The sequence below is a fragment of the Triticum aestivum genome, chromosome 7A, assembly GCF_018294505.1.
Source record: "Triticum aestivum cultivar Chinese Spring chromosome 7A, IWGSC CS RefSeq v2.1, whole genome shotgun sequence".
Lineage (NCBI taxonomy): Eukaryota > Viridiplantae > Streptophyta > Magnoliopsida > Poales > Poaceae > Triticum > Triticum aestivum.
Window position 1 is genome coordinate 38,720,598 of NC_057812.1, and position 13,883 is coordinate 38,734,480.

At 47.2% G+C, this 13,883-nt stretch overlaps 1 pseudogene; it reads right to left on the reverse strand.

Annotated features, from left to right (window-relative positions):
- Positions 1-436: 436 nt before the first annotated feature.
- Positions 437-11,015, reverse strand: LOC123152557 (uncharacterized; annotated as a pseudogene).
- Positions 11,016-13,883: the final 2,868 nt, after the last annotated feature.

Here is a 13,883-nt window from a genome sequence, read left to right on the forward strand (position 1 = left end):
AGGGCTTGTCTCCTGGATGAACTACTCCAACCTGGAGATGAGGGTCTTAATTCCCACACCTTCAGATCTCGTACGTCACTCACTCAGGCAGTAAAGACATCCCAATCCATGAGCACAAACAACACACCATTACATCTGCTCAATCTTAGTTTCAGGGCACACATGTACACACCATTATATATGCCCAATCTTAGTTACAGGGCACACATGTACACACCATTACATGTGCTCAGTCTTAGTTACAGGACACACATGTAGAATAAGTAGCAGGGACACACACTCACTCAATCCACATACATATAGATACACAATATATCTGCCCACGCATGCGCGGTGGACAGTAACACACAATGGCAAACCAATGAGCACGTACAAACCACACCATGGAATGGGAGCCGATTATAATGAATGGATTATAGGAACGGCAGCTCCGGCATCAATCCTCTTGCTTCCTGAATAATGAGAATCTTGGTGGATCTTTCTTTTCTGGTATGTTTCCCGCTTCCTGGTATTGGTTTTCCGGTTTGTTGTATGTAAACTTGGGTTTGTTCTTGTGTTTCTTCAATGCTTCTTCCACCTCCCTAGGGATAAAATCACCATTGATCTCGAGCTCCTTCAGGTTTGGAAGGATGTCAGTGCCAGAGATGGAGAGAGTACCCACCGTGTCCTTTGTGAAGGACCAGATGATTTTCTCGAGCTTAGGAGCTGATCCGTCGGTAATGATAGTCTTGGGGGTGACAGAGAAGTCGACTGTAAGAAGGTTGAGCTTTGGGAAGTCATCTTTGTATAAGATAAGCTGGCTTTGTACACAAAATATGTCCTTGAGTACTAGGTTGCGCATGTTAGGTATCTTGGCGAGAATCTCTACCTCATATTGACTCAGAGAGGTATGCCAAAGAGTCACCTTGGATATGTTTTTGGCCTTGTCAAACAATGATAACTTATTGCTGTTCTTCAACTCGACATCCTTCAGTTCCAGAAGGTCTTCGACTCCAGAAATTGACAGTCCATCGGTGGAGCACAAAACGATTTTCTCGAGTTTATGTGCTCCACCTCCAAAGCTGAGGGCAGTTATGTTGGAACCCTCAATAAGAAAGCACTTGAGATTTTCGAATTCATCCTCGATAAAGTTGAGGTTGCTATCAATGTATGCGTTGTCTCGGAGCCTGAGACATATTAATTTGGGAAGCTTGCCAAGGACATTCAGATCAGGCTGATACAGCCGGGTACCAGATAGAGTTACCTTGCGAAGTTGGAGTTGGTCAATATCTCTGGTCAACAACCGAATAAGTTGCACCGTTTGTGTGGTTCCGGTAATGCTTAGGCTCTCGAGAAGCTTGGGAGTGTTTTTATAGTGTTCAAGAACATAGGGTGTGAAATCTTTGCTGCCCTCTGTACTGGAAAGAGTAATTGACAGAGACTTGAGGCACTCATGCAGATCACTGATAGCTCGAAGAAAATTTCTGAGGTGTGGCTCCTTGTTTTCAATAACCACACCAAGCTTCCTCAGCTGCCACAACTTTCCAATATCTTTAAAATCTTGTCTGGTCCGTCCCTTGACATTGGACAATACCTCCATGTTTATCATTTTTTCGACCTTATCAGGAATCACAACACTAGATAGTTCAGTACTACTTGCCCCTGAACTCAAAACAATGCGACCAGCCAACAAACGCTTCAACTTCAGGAGTAAGACATTTACTGTTGCATATGGAGGCACATTGGTCTCTCTGATATCCAATACTTCCAGCTCACGGAGGTTGTTGATTTCAGTGGGTAGCTGGGTAACATCTGTTCTCCTTAGGCTCAGATACTTGAGCAGTAACATCTTGCTACATATGTCCATGAGGTAGCTTTGGTTCTTCCCTGCAAAGCATTGGCAACCTTCAAGATCTAGCACCTTGATCAGGGATACTCAAGATGATTCTTCATAGAGCTTTTCAAAGAATCTGTCTATTTTATCTGAACCACGGAGTCGAAGGTCATTGAAAATGGAGAAGCGGAGAGCCAAGTGATGTGACAGGCGTGTTTCCACAATGCGCCGTTTTCTTGCGATCCTGGTAATGAATGCATGAACTAGATCGCCAATCACACAGCTCTTTATCTTTCCTGTAGCACCAATATCAGCTGGATAAATAAGCCACCGATTGACGAGCACATCAAAACATCGATTGGCATGACGCACAGAACTGGCCCAGTCTTCCTTGGTAATCAGCCCTTCTACAACCCAACGTCCTATTAAGGTTGACCGCCTGATGGGTTGTCGCCGAGGGAAAATAGCTAGGTACAGCAAGCAGGACTTGTATTCATTAGGTAGATCACTATAACAGAACTTGAACATCTTTTTAGCAACGTTGTCCAATGAGTTGTCTGGAAGCTGCTGCAGAGTGCTGTCCAATTTGCTTAGCTCTTCCTTGCTCCTCTTGGGGTTGGCGTTCAAAGCATGAACGAAGATCTTCATGCAGAATTCATATTTCTTACACTTCTCCAAGATGTCAAGAAGAATCTGGGTGCTATCTTGTTTCATGTGTTGATTTGTAAGCTCGAGTGCAATATCACGGTAGAGGCAAATAACAGAATAATCTATAGGCTCCTGAGGCGGGCAACAGTATTCTTTGGCTTCATCTCTGTTTTCTTCGAAGGTCAACATCAGTGCACCGGCTATGCAACCAAGCATGCTGAAAGCATTTTTTGTCTCCTCCCATCCGAATACCCAGTCATTATCTAGTTTGAGTATAACCAGGATCTGATGGTGTCTCTCCAAAAAGTTACTGAATCTATCCATGATCCCTTTGATAACCAAAAGCTGCTGTTCAATCTTCCAATGGATTTCTTCGATCTTCTGTATGGTTTCTTCAATAAGAAAATCCGGGATACAATCCTGGCTTTGTTTACCATCAGATATATCTAGTTTGCTGATGGAGTTGTCTTCCTGCACCTCCTGCATTATTTTGCGGATTATTTCTTTGAATGGCTCCTCAACCAATATACTAGTGCCTGTTGGGGTGGCTTGCTTTGAGTCTTGCTCCAGGTTCACCGGCCGAGGGAACACCTCCAGTAGAATGTCTGCATAATGGCCTTCCTCGAGACGAATTTGCTTTGGGGATGCTTGTTCTTCCATGTCCTCTTCAGGCTTCAGTTTTTCCTCTTCTTCCATATGCTCTTTAGGCCTTAGTTTGTCATCTTCTTCCATGTGCTCTTTAGGCCTCGATTTTTCATCTGCATCTTTTTCCATATGACCTTTAAGCTTCTTGGCTGTTTCCTTGATGATATCATCGTGTGTATGTGTGGCCTTCTTCCTCTCTGAACGTGTGGGTTCCTTCTTTTCTGAACGTGTGGCTTTCTTATTTTCTTGGCTTTGCTTGGTAGTAGGCGCACCATTAGCTTCCATGGGATTGAGCTGCCACAAGGCTTGGAGGAGTACGCCTAAGGGTTCATCTTTAACAGACTCCAGCAGGCCCAGCTGGTATTCATTCATTTGGTTGAGCTGCAGCTGGCCTTCTTTCATTTGTTCAATAGTTTTCTTGATTTTTTAAATCTTGTCGGAATTATTCATTCCTTCAATTTTTTCAGTAATTTCAATAAGCAACTTCTGTTTTCCTGATCTAATGGCACTTTTTATTTCGTAAGTATCCAGTTTTTCCTCTCCCATGACTTGACCTTTCTGTAGTTGGTGTTGGATTTCGACAGACTGCAGCTCCCGCAGGATGTAGTAGACAATGTCCTCGGCTTCTAGAAAATCAGAATAAAAGTGCACTGCGGGTATGTCGATCAAGGCGACACTGCGGGTGCCATGATGTTCTTCCCATAAAGCCGATGCTTCAGCTGCAATAGCACTGGTTTCTTGCTCATCCGGTGCCACAATTGCGATGGATGGTATTGGTTTCACCGCAGTAGTGTTGCGTTGTGCAACATTGTTTATCCATTTAGCTAGGTTCAGCCTAACATTGTCCTCTGGCCTACGGGGCTCGAAAAATGCCCCTCGTAAAACAGAATGATCGGTTGCTGCCATTGCCACCACGAGTTGTTCGCGACCGTCTTCTTCTTCATCTCCGGAAGCAGCAGACCATGTGGCCACATGCCCCAATGATGATGATGTCGCTGCTGGCGTGAGCCCAGCCCCTCCAGGTGGCTGCTCTGCGCCCGCCCCTTTAGATGGGACTTCAACGCCGTACCTGTACCATGAAGGAAATAATTTAATCTCCGCCATTATTCAGATAAATAAATGTTGTGTTTGTTCTCTTAGTAAGATATAAATGTATATCTTGCATACAACCTAATCTCGTTGGAAAGCATTGCTACAAGCTCCCACCGTAATTATCTCTGTATCATCTAGTTTTAAAGAAAAGTTCGACCATAACTAGAGAGACCCTTGTTGCGTTTATCTTGTCAAAAACTGGCAAAATGGCATGGTGGTTTATTTTGTTGAGAGTCTGGACGAGGTAGTAGGTACAACTTTAAACCATTTACGTTCAGATTTTATATGAAAAAATTAACCAAAATAAAGGCCAGCTCTGCCAAACTCCCGCATCCAGTACCCGTCTGGCACTGCATTAGGAGGCCACCCGTCGGACCATGTAGTCCTCTGTAACATGCACATCATATTAGCTCTCTCTTTTTCACGTGAAATATCCATTTGTCTGCTAGATCAATTTTGTTTAATTCTGTAGATATAGGGTGAGTTTGATATATTTGATGACAAGTTGCGCTGGGAGCCTGGGACAACAACGGACTGGAGCCATGGATTAATTAGTCCTATCATAATTTTTTTTTGTTAATTTTGAAGTGTTGGTCCGTTACATACAAACAACATGTAAGTGTGCATTGCTTGGACATTATTCATGTGACTTCTATTTATCTGCTTTTTAGATGGAACGTCGGTCTGGCATTTGTAATTTAATAAAGCCACAAACGTGTACAAGGTGCTCGTAAAACAGCTTAGAAGCAACAAAACAACAAGCACACAACAATCCCTCAAAAAGAAAACAAGCACACACAACAAAATGAAAAAAGGAAAATTAATATTGATGCACCACTGCTCGGGCGGAAGCATGATCTAGAGGTCCAGACACAACCAACAGAATGAAACATGCCGATATCTACTCCAGGGGAGGTGAGCCGCCGCCATCGCTCACGGGAGACACTCCCCACCCTCTGCGTCAGCTCGTCCGCGACCCAGGGTTAATACTAGCCTCCACCGCCCCCTCCTCCTCTACCACCTCCCTTGTCGCCGCCTGAGGGTGTGGAGGGGAGAAGCCCGGTCATCGCCAACAACATCGGGGATCTGTTCATCTCCTAGCACGGAGGCCTTCGCGTAGGCCGAAGCGGACATTCTAGGACACGACGCTTGGTGGCGGGCATGGCGGCACGTTGATGCAGAGGCGTGGCGGCCGGTGGCGGCGGCGCGACAAGCAGTGCGATGGTGGCGCACGTGAGATAGACAGGGAAATCATTAGTAACTGACTTCGCCGATGACGCTTGGATCTGAAAAGTGCGTGGTGTGGATTGCGGGCGACCTCGGCTATGGGTGGCAGCCCCCTGCCATGGCAGTCTGCTGGTGGTGATGGCGGCACAATAGTGCTGGTGACCCCTTCCTCCCCTTCTAGGGTGATTGGTGCGTTGACCGATGGTGGCGTCTATTTGGTATTGTCGGGCTCTCAACACGGGGTGCGTCAACATCCAGTCCATGGTTACACGGGTGATCCGGGGAGGGAGGCAAGAAGCCTTGGGCCTAGCCGTCGGCGAAATCTAGAGGATCCAGATGGGGGTCGTGGTGGTGACGCTAGTCCCCGGTGGTGTGGTGTGGTGCAGTGGCCGCGGCATGGTTGACTTCCCACCAATGCGTTTGGTTTGGGTTGCAGCACCTTTTTGCCTTCACCGGTCGGCGGACTCTGTGTGCAGTGGTCACGGCAGTGCGGTAGTTTACCCTTGTTGGCCAGGCGAATGCCTTGGTGGTGGCAGCCGCGGGCGGAGCTAACGGGTCAGGTTCAGGCGGTTGCCATGGTCAAGTGGGGGGCGTGGTGGCCTATGCTTGGCTTTTGGTGAGTTGATGTGACATGTGTCCACGTGGCTGTTCGCACCACATTCCGGAGGCAGAGCGTTCTTGCTACAGTCAATCCTTGTTTGGCTTTGGCCAGGCGAACGGCGGCGGCGTCCGTGGGCGTCATCGCCTTCTTGAATGCAGCATCGCGGCTACTCCTTGTCCTTCGGGTGAAGACCTAGATCCTTTGGATCCGACCGTGGCAACACTATGGTCCCGTACCTTTTTTGTAGGAACTTCCTTGGAGTCCCTAGTGTGTCGGGCGCGGCTCCATTTCTTTGTGATGTTCAGTCATGGTGGAGGACCCCAATGACTTTCTTGCTCATTTCTTGACGTTGCTTGGAGTTGTTTGGGGCGGTGTAGCTATTCTTTTACACCGTTGTATCTTGCCTTGGGTGCGTGTCATGTGGTGTCGACTTGTATGTGTTGGGTTCTATGGTCACTTCTCTATCTATAAAGCAGGGCGTGTGTCTTACTTCGGAGGTGAGCCGATGGCAGATTAAGTTTGTTTTGAATCTGTAGAGGCCCCTTGCCTTGGCTCGAAGGATGCCTTGCTGTCTAAAGAGAGAATTGCTCACTCAAAATCTTTGTTGGGTTCCAACCCCGGGCCACCAGGGAGATTCTTGGCACGGCCACACTCCTATGTGGAGCTCGCCTTGAGAAAAGCCTTGTAATAACTCATGGTTACATCCACAAAAAGAAGCAGATGATGACAAGGATGTTTGAGAAGAATATCCAGGTAGTTGGGCTGCCCCACCCGTTGCTGGGAGCAAATGCAAGTCTGTAGTGATCAGTATCGTCCTTTTGCCAGCCCACCATAGATCTGCAGCTAGGGAGGGGAACCCTGCCCAAACAAAGGCACCGACGAGAAAACCCACACGAACCGGGCAGAGAATGGCCATAGTGCATTGCGGTTGGAACCAAAACCTACTGAGACACGACACCAAGCTAACAGCTCAGACGACCGCCACTGAATGCCCAAGAAGCACACCACATGGCGTTTGCAGACCCTCACGCCCAAAAGGGTACCTCCAAGAAGGTGATGATGCAGGTCGCGTTGGTGCTGCTAATCCCAGGAAGTATTAGGGTTTTTACCTGGGGAATTAGGAGGGGAGGGGAGGTACCTCGACGACTCTTCCAACAAGGTGATGACGCACTCTGGTGTTGACACTCAAGATGGCAATGGGGAGGAAACCCACCGGGTTTTACCTGCCTTAACCCATCCCATGAGAAAATTGTAAACCCGTTCCCGTCCCCGTCACCATGCGCGGGGCTATTTTTTTCCCGTCCCATAAACCCGTCTGGTTTTATAAACCCACGGCGAAATCGTCATATTTAAGCAAACATTGTAGCGACAGAGAATAGCATTTCAGCAGCAAAAGGAGCATATTTCAGCAGCATAACTTGGGCAAATGTCAGCACAATACAATATTACATGGTTCAGGAGCTACAAGGGGCAGATGTCAGTAACATAACCAGAGCAAAAAGAGCAATAAAAACAGCTACAAGGAGCTTTTTGTTGGAAATATGCCCTAGAGGCAATAATAAAAGTATTATTATTATATTTCTTTGTTCATGATAATTGTCTTTATTCATGCTATAACTGTATTATCCGGAAATCGTAATACACGTGTGAATACATAGACCATAATATGTCCCTAGTAAGCCTCTAGTTGACTAGCTCGTTGATCAACAGATAGTCATGGTTTCCTGGCTATGGACATTGGATGTCATTGATAACGGGATCACATCATTAGGAGAATGGTGTGATGGACAAGACCCAATCCTAAGCATAGCACAAGATCGTGTAGTTCGTTTGCTAGAGCTTTTCCAATGTCAAGTATCTTTTCCTTTGACCATGAGATCGTGTAACTCCCGGATACCGTAGGAGTGCTTTGGGTGTACCAAACGTCACAACGTAACTGGGTGACTATAAAGGTGCACTACAGGTATCTCCAAAAGTGTCTGTTGGGTTGACACGGATCGAGACTGGGATTTGTCACTCCGTATGACGGAGAGGTATCTCTGGGCCCACTCGGTAATGCATCATCATAATGAGCTCGAAGTGACCAAGTGGTTGATCACGGGATCATGCATTACGGTACGAGTAAAGTGACTTGCCGGTAACGAGACTGAACGAGGTATTGGGATACCGACGATCGAGTCTCGGGCAAGTAACGTACCGATTGACAAAGGGAATTGTATACATGGTTGTTTAATCCTCGACATCATGGTTCATCCGATGAAATCATCGAGGAGCATGTGGGAGCCAACATGGGTATCCAGATCCCGCTGTTGGTTATTGCCCGAGAGTCGTCTCGGTCATGTCTACGTGTCTCCCGAACCCGTAGGGTCTACACACTTAAGGTTCGGTGACGCTAGGGTTGTATGAATATGAGTATGTAGCATACCGAATGTTGTTCGGAGTCCCGGATGAGATCCCGGACGTCACGAGGAGTTTCGGAATGGTCCGGAGGTAAAGAATTATATATAGGAAGTGGTATTTCGGCCATCGGGAAAGTTTCGGGGTCACCCAGTAATGTACCAGGACCACCGGAAGGGTCCCGGGGGTCCACCGGGTGGGGCCACCCATCCCGGAGGGCCCCATGGGCTGAAGTAGGAGGGGAACCAGCCCATAGTGGGCTGGTGCAACCCCCTAGGCCCACCCCCTGCGCCTAGGGTTGAAACCCTAGGGTGGGGGTGGGGGCGCACCACATGTCTTGGGGGGCACTCCACCCCCCTGGCCGCCGCCCCCTTGGGAGATTGGATTTCCCAAGGCCGCCCCCCTGGGGGCCTATATAAAGGAGGGCAAAGGGAGGGCAGCTACACCCTGTGCTTTGGCGCCTCCCTTCCCTTGCTACACCTCGTCCTCCTCCCGCAGCAGCTTGGCAAAGCCCTGCCGGAGTTCTGCTGCATCCACCACCACGCCGTCGTGCTGCTGGATCATCATCAACCTCTCCTTCCCCCTTGCTGGATCAAGAAGGAGGAGACGTCTCCCGTCCCGTACGTGTGTTAAACGCGGAGGTGCTGTCCGTTCAGCACTTGGTCATCGGTGATCTGAATCACGGCGAGTACGACTCCATCATCACCATCCCCTTGAACGCTTCCGCACGCGATCTACAAGTGGTATGTAGATGCAAACTCACTCCCTTGACTCGTTGCTTAGATGAACTCATAGATGGATCTTGGTGAAACCGTAGGAAAAATTTTAATTTTCTGCAACGTTCCCCAACACTTTTTTCAGCACAATACAATACCCCATTTTAGCAACAAAGATAAGCATATTTCAGCAATAAACATGGGTGTATTTCAGCCATACATGGTTCAACAATGAGGAAGATGGTTATCTATGATCATCATCACTCTCAAGATTGTACTCCTCCAACAATGTGCATATCTTGGCCGGGTATTGTCGGGTTTCGGGTTCCGGGATTACGTTAACAGGTGTAAACCCACGAAAAATGCCGGGTTGTATAATGTGCCCAGCAACAGCCCCGCGGGGATGAAAAGAGGCACATCCCCATCCCTTAATAGGGAAAAAACACGCGGGTACCCGGGTTTCAGGGGGCCCATTGCCATCTTGAGTTGACACCATCATGGCCAGCAAAGCCATCCAAGGGTTTCCCATTGACTGAGACCGAGCCACCCCTCCAGCATGTTGACTGGTATGTCCTTGACCGATGCTAGATCAACTGTTGGCCAGCGATCACCGCTAAAGACATTCGGAGGGGGCGAAAATAGTGGGGGTGATGGTCTAAAGGGGAATGACCTGTAGATCAGGAACAACCAACCGACGACATAGGCAGGCCATCGATCGACGTTGCCTCACCACCCTAGGCCGTCGCCTCAGCCTACAAAGCTCTGCGCAGGCGAGATGACAGGACGCGGGCGGCAGGCGGCGGCGTTAATGCGAGCAGACGTGTGCTGCAAGAGAGGCTACAGCGCAGCAGCCGAGGAGGTAGCAATCGACCGCTGGCAGGCGAGGCGACACATGGCTGCCGGCTGGTGCACGCCATTAATGGTGGTGGGAAAGACGAGGGACGCGGGAGGCAGTTGGACCTGTCAGTGAGGCGGCGGTGGCGACGCAGGTCGCAACGGCATTAACACCGACATGACAGGAACCTCCTGCATGTGGCGTGATTCACAGGATGTCTCGTGCCGCACGTCTTCCCACACCGAACAAAAAAATTCCGTATCCGTATACATATAAGCCAAGGGCGGGCGGGCGGGCACTTCTTTGAAATGTGCACATCGTGCTCCTCGTTATCAAGGGGTATGGGGCAATCTTAGCCCTCTTTGTATTTCAGGGTGTATTAAAACAGAAGTGTATATAAAACACTTAAAAATACTTTGTATGCAAACGTGGCCAGTGTTTTGAAAATGAAGGGTAAAATACCATGCAAAAAAATGAAGTGAAAAATAGAGAGCTTATATACTGTACCTCAATCGCCGTTCACCGATGTCACGGGCTCGTTCCCTGAGCGTCCGCAGCTGGGTGGCCGCCCGACGCTGGGCGATCATCTTGTGCACGAACCAGGGAGCCACGCGACGTAGCGCCGGAGGCCGCCCCTGGCGAGATGAAGGTCGGGGTTGCCGCGGTACAGATACAGATCGATGCAGTTGTTGCTGTCCTGGGCGAGCAGCCGGACCTGGTTCATCCAGGTGCGGATCTGCTCGTCGTGCTCGCCACCGGCAGGCGCCTTCTTTGACAAATGTGTCAAGAAGCTCTGCATGCTCTCCATCTCCTCCCGGATGAACTGCACGTCGTGCCGGACGCGGCCCAGCAGCAGCGCCTCATTGCGGATGACGCCCAGTAGCGAGCTCACCGCACCCGACGCGAGCTCCGCCATGGCTACCCCCTCCCTCCGCCGGCCGGTGGCTTCGTGGGATCTAGTTATCCTCGCGTCTGTATCGAAGATGCACTGGTTGCACCACAACGGTGCCGGCCGGTGGCTTCGTGTCTAGTTCAAATCGGATTTACTCGGGCTACAGGGCGACTGGTGATGTACTAATTCTGTATGCATCCATGTACGTGGCAAGTCATACTTGTTCTTGTTCGCGTGCTGAAGGCAAGTATATGTACCTAGCGCTTTTCCTTCCTCCAAAAAGAAAAGAATACATACCTTGTGATAGCATAAGACGTGTGGTTCTATGACACGGATCTACAGGCTGGAAGAACATATTCTCAAGCTGGCTTGTCTTGGCTTAGTTTGTTTTGATCAATTTGAGCCGAGACTACTATTTTGTAGTTCCTTTTCATAGCAAGTCGAAGGTGCATCACCTCTTCCTTGGTCGCTGTGAATAACCACATTACTTGTAGCCCAAACCTTATTGCCCTTTGACCATTTCATTTTCCTAATAGAAAGTTTTTCCAAGTCATATTTTTTTTGTCCTTCTAACTTTCTTGCAGGTTATCTTGAGAGATAGAAACTGGATGTGGTGTTTGCGCCACAATGGTGCCGGCCGGCGGCTTAGTTTGTTGGGGTTTTTATCAGTTATGCCACCGGTTGTGTCCCACTACTCAGTTTTGCCACTAGAAATTTCAACTGCTCAAAAATGCCATCGCTTCATTAGACACATGCTCAAAAATGCCACTAAACACCATTATTGTGATCTCAAATCTCTGTTGCCATGTTATAATGACATAAATACCTATGAACCAACATGCCAGCTCTCCCTCTATCTCACTACAATAAAGTATGGGGCCCACTTGATCCCAACAGCGTTCTTATTTTCCCGTAAAATTATTTGCTTGGTTATTCCTGACAAGTGGGGCCACACGTATCATTGTGAGATAGAGAGAACTGACATGTGGGTCTAGGCTTATTTTTGTCATAGAACATGGTCAACGGGTTTGACGTAAAAATAACAATGTCTAATGGCATTTTTGAGCAAACATCTAACAGAACGATGGGATTTTTTAGATATCTAATGGCATTTTTGAGCAAGCATCTCATGGATTGATGGCATTTTTGAGCAGTTGTAATTTTTAATGGCAAAACTGAGTAGTGGAACACAACTAGTGGCATAAATGATAAAAACCCTAGTTTGTTTTGATCAATTTGAGCCGAGCCTCCTATTCTAAAAAATCTAAACGAAGTTGTTCATTTTAGCTGTGCAACTGCAGCACTGATTTCAGCCAACCGTCGCCACATAGACTATTTTTTTTTTTTGAGGTAGCCACATAGACTATTAAGTACTAAAACTTCTCGTAAGACTCGTAAAAACTAATGGCACTGCTCATGTCAGAAATCCACAGGCTGGCCTCGTTTGCTTTGTTCGAGCCGTGCGAACCGAGTCCTGATTAGTTCTTTTTCGTAGCAAGCCTCATAGGGGACTTCGTCCCTATTTCGTGGTGTACCTCCTAAACTTCTGCTAGGTTCCTAAAAAACTCTTTCAGTGGTATCCTGTCTAGTCTATTTTAGCTACCCCATAGTGCTTTCATATAACGGTTTTGTTGGTCACCGTTTTGCATATTTGAACCTAACACCGTGACGAAGAAAACTGTTATATGAGTGCCGATGCGTGTATATTGTATATTCTGTCGGACCTAAGGGTTGGATCATATTTATGGATATATATTTGTAATTTTCAATTTACAGTTTCGTTCCTGACCGGTTTGGATATTAGAACTCACCCATCAACGCACATAAAGTAAAACCATTCTCACAGATCAGCCAAACTAGCTAGCTCGAGTATAGGCTCCATAATCCTATCAATCACGGTATAAGTAACCTTCAAGAGGCAGCACGACCCACCATGATGACATACGAGGTAGGGGACCCTGGGTCTTTCTTAAAGGAAGTACTCCCTCCGTCCGGAAATACTATCACGCTACAGCTAAAAGTTAGTAGTAGCGCGGGTAAGCCCACGCTACTACTAGTAGTAGCGCTTCTTTAACAACACACGCTACTAGTATTTAGGATACTAGTAGCGCTTCTATAGTAACACACGCTACTAGTATCTAGATACTAGTAGCGCACGATTTTTCCCCAACGCTACTACTAACTAATTATGAATTTAAAAATAAAATCCACAAATTCCATTTTATGCATTACACATCATTACAATTCCATTTTATGCATTCTGTTTCGCTTACTCGAGGTTAACTGTAATTGATGAGTTAGTGCGCAGGTTCCACTTTATTCTGCTAGTCATTCAGCTTGACGCAGGACTAGTAATTGTTTTGGACTCGAGACGTAAAGAGCCTAAGGAGTGGGCGGACATGAGTGAAATGCTCCAGAAGTAAGTTCAATTAATCATTATCGCATCATATCGGCAACTTTCGTTTATTTCCTGATATCAAGTAATCATTTTCTTTGTGGGACAGGGTTTTTGGAAAAAGTTCACCAAGCAGGCTACGGGTGAATGAAAAAAGGAGCTGCGATTTTCACACCCCAAAGTAGGTAGTACTAGCTAGTTCCGCGCATCTCTCATTGATTCTAGTTTCAATACCATTATCATGCTTGATTATTATTTTGATTGAACTCTATTCTCGTAAAGTGCTTGAGGCGGGCACCCGAGAATAATTTATGTGAATACTAAGTTTGCGAGTTCATTTGCCAGACGACCTGTGAGCAGTGCAGATCTTTTCAACAACTTAAAGTACGTAAACAATATTTACAATTTTATTTTACTACCATCAATTATGTTGAGTTTCATTCACACACACAGGTGCCCAGGCTCCTTACCTAGATGCCGTTGGATCATACTTGATCTCACTATTAAAATAGGTATAGGCTTTGCATGCATACCCGCATTATTACTTTCTTATTTGTTTGCATGACGGTACTTTTATGGGAAGTAATAAAGGTTGCCTAATTGATACGTGTCATTATTTTCG